Genomic DNA, 4042 nt, shown 5'->3' on the forward strand with positions numbered 1-4042 from the left:
TCATCATCTCTGACATATTTGAGCCAACTGCTACAGATACTGTGTCAATCCATCTGGTTGAGGATTTTTCTTTCAGCAGCCCTCCACTTTACAAGCATGGTATCCCTCTCCAAGGATTAGCCTCTCCTAACAACATGCCTAAATTATGTGACAAAACTTTGTTATTTTTATCTCCAAGGAGAATTTGTGGCTATACCTTCCTTATGATTTATCTTTTCTTTTGACAGTCCATGGGCTGTTTAGTACAATTCTTCAGGACCACAGCTCAAAGACGTCAATTATTCTTCTGTCATCCTTACTCCTTGTCCAGCTTCCTTACTTATTCCTTGTCTAGCTTTCAGCTGCACAGAAGTGATTGAAAAGACCATGGCAAAAAAAAAATAAAATAAAATAAAATAAAAAAGAAAAGACCATGGCCCAAATCAGGCAGACTTTATTCCTTAAACTGGCAAAATTGCTCCTCAATAACTTGGAGAAGTCCCTGACTGCAAACCTTTTCAGTGCAGTATGTCTCCTAATCTGCTGGTACTAACTGTGTTGATTGTGGCTCATCCATGGTGAACAGGTTTTAGTAGGGCTCCCAGATTAAATCAGAGTAGGAAGCAAGATTGGCCATCCACTTCTTAAATAGTAGGCCTCTGAAAACCTTATAAATAATAGAGGAAGAACCAAATCACTATACGCCCCCCCCCCCTTTCGTGGCATCATTTGGCAGGATCTGAAATGTACTGCAAGTATGAAGAAAGCCTTTGGCAACCTGAAAAATCTCGAGATTTTTAGATTATCATAGAGTATGTGTCATTCATCAGAGTATTTCTATTGAAACAGTCAATCTTCATAGTGATAGACTAAAACTACTTAGATTTTGTTTGGTTTGGATTTTTTCCCTAGGTTGTAACTGTACCATGTTGATTGATCTGCCTTGCAAAATAAAAAATATTGGCATTATCCTAGCAAATTTCTATTACTGTTTGAACCAGAGGCTTGACTGTGAAATGGAAGAAAAGACTATTTCTTCCTGCATTCCTAGATTACCCACCAGATGCTCATAATAACAAGCAATAGTCTCGAGATAAATGTTCTTTAAAGTTTAAATCTAGATAAGCCTTAGATACGTAGAACTAACAAAAAGAAATGAGAAGTAAAGTTATACCATTAGAGGGCACTTTTGTAATCTTCGAAGAAAAGTATTGCCTGATCTACCTAAGGCTTAGTCTTATGAAGAAAGTATTTGCAGCTGTTTATTTAAATTAATTTTTAAGAGGACTGTTTGAAAAAGAACATTTTCTGTTAATAAATATAAGTCTTAAAATCACTCTTTAAAGAATAAATGTTCATTTGTGCTCCATGATTATAAGTTATACAAATACATACAATTTCTCTGCACTGATAGTAATTATATTTTGTTAACTATAGTCAGTGTATGTTGTTAAAAAAATTCTTCTTGTAACCTGATCCTGTTGAAGAGATTATTAGCTTTCTATAATAGCTAAGTATGGAGGTTGTTTTCATTTCTCCAACAGTTGTTGTTGCTGTGCCAACAATCCAGGGAAGATCCATAGCGACCCTAGAAACAACAGATCTGAACCCTGGCCTACCTTGTGCCATCCTCACACTCTCTGAGACTCATGGGCCCATTGTAGCAGTTACTCTATCAGTCCACCTGCTTGAGGATTTCCTATTCTTTCGCCAACCCTGCACCTTTACAAGCATGATGTCCCTTTCCAAAGAATAGCCTCTTCTAGTAATATTTCCACAGAATGTGAGACAAAGCTTTGTCATCTTTGCCTCCAAAGGAGCACTTTGGCTGCAGCCTCTCCAAAACTCATTTGTTTGTCCTTTAGACAGTTCATGGGATATTCAGTTCTTTTCTCCAACACCTCAGCTCAATTGCATCAGTTCTTCTCTTTTTCTGTCATACTTATTCATTATCCCACTCTCAGATGCATGGCAAGTGATTAAAAAGACAATGGTCTGAATCAGGTGCACCTTCATCCTCAAAGTGAAATCATTGCTCTTCAATAATTTGGAGAGGTCCCTGACTGCTAGTGCCAAATAAGATTAAATCATTGAAAACTTCCCCCAACAGTAAGTGAATGTTATCAGACAGAAATTGTTTGTTATATTTTAAACAATAATCTGGAAAAATAAAGAATCCTGTTTAGAGAAGTCATACCCACTTTCAAAGCTCTTCATAAATGTGTCTCTTTTCGCCAAAATTGATTTGAAAATTAAGATGGTTCAGACTGTTTTAGAGAGGAAAGAAAAGGTGGCCTAATGTAATTTAACATAGAAATCTTTTGGCCTAGTGGATAGAAAGTGATGCTACCAAGCCAAAGGTGGGTGATTTTAATCTGCGGCCCTCAGGCCTCGTTTTAATTGTTTTTGGTCGAACATCCTTCTAAGTGGTATAGCACCGGTCTGTCCATTTGCTGTACAGAGGTAACTTGTGGTTGCTGTGATGCTGAACTCAGTGACACTGATATGTCAAATGTGATAATGGTTACCTATAGTGGACAGTGTTTGGTGAAGATGCCCGAGTAAAACAAACTTGGCAGCAGGAATGGCATCCACTTCCAAAAAAGTTGCCTCCGGAAACCCAATGAACTTGCGGAAATGATGTAAGTTATACAATTGTTCAGGTCTTTTGTTCATAGCATCGCTATGATTCATCTATGACTTGATGGCACTTAACAACAATGTAGTTTAAATTTGGAGAAGAGAAGATTTTAATAAAGATCTATCATTAAAGATCTACTATTTTTCCTAATAGAAACCTCGAGGTGGAGGACCCTAACTCACTGCCGTAAGGTCAGAACCAACTGTTTAAGTGTTAAACCTCCATTAAGTTCTCTAGCTTGGGAGGAAATCGCCCATCTTTCTCTCTCAGAGCCTCTGGTGGATTCAAGCCATCAGAGAGGCAAGGCCTATGGATTAAAAGCACAACTCTCTATGGATTATGCCCTGAGAAGTCTCCAGTATAATTAAAATGTCTGCTTAATCCAGCAACGTACCTAAAGAAGTAAAATAATTAAGTGAAAATTTATCATAAAGAACTCTGTAATGTTTGAGAGTTTATCCTTCTTGAAAAGTAGCAAGTTAGGCTACCATCACTTCATGGATTCTTTAGGAGTTCTGGTGGCACAGTGTTTAAGCACTTGGTTGCTAACCAGAATGTTAAAAAGGTTAAATTCAAGTTCACCAGCCATTCCTCAGGGGAAAGATGAGACAGTTTGGTTCCTTAAGGATTATAGTCTTGTAATTTGCACTTGAACTTCTCGTTATTGACTGCACTTAAATGTGAAAACTATGTCTTGGTTTTCCTAAAATGTATCAAATCAAAGAAAACAATTTCTTGCCAAGTTCTGTTAGGAAAGAAAATGTTCTAAATCTTCAAGGGGAGGCAAAGCCTGCCACTTGGACCTGACATGAACATAATTTGCTTACCTGTTGCATGCTTCTTGCTGTGGACACTGTGACATGGAGAATAAAGTTTCTGTGATAACATTTCTATGGTCAAGTATAGTGGAGAACGATTGCTAGTTATTATATAGAAAGCCCTTGGTGAAAGTTAGTGACAAATGCCAAAATGCAACTCAGTGAAAATACTCTGTTGGAGGCAAACACATATTCTCAAACATGTAATTTTCCAGTGGCCTGGCTTCAACTCTGAGTGGGAATTCAGGCCCACTTTCTAGTATGGTAGAAATTTGTACATAAATGCTTTGTTAAAGAGTCTGATGGTCTGTAACAATAACTGTTGTTATGTTCCCATCCTCAAGTTGGCTCTATAAAATAGCAACTTTATGTATAACAGAATGAAATATTGTTCAATGCTGCACCAGCCTCACAGTTGGTGTAAGGTTTGAGCCTAAGGGTGCAGTCACTGTGTCAGTCCATCACATTGTGGGTTTTTTCATGAAAACATGATGTCTTTCTCTAATGATTTGTTCTCCTTATTAGCATGGGCAAAATTAGCAAGAAAAAAAGTATCTCCTAATGAGGATTCTGGTATTACTACTTCTAAGGCACTTAAATGTTC

Source organism: Elephantulus edwardii, unplaced genomic scaffold, assembly GCF_000299155.1.
Source record: "Elephantulus edwardii isolate Elephantulus edwardi_28Jun2011 unplaced genomic scaffold, EleEdw1.0 scaffold00012, whole genome shotgun sequence".
NCBI classification, from domain to species: Eukaryota; Metazoa; Chordata; class Mammalia; order Macroscelidea; family Macroscelididae; genus Elephantulus; species Elephantulus edwardii.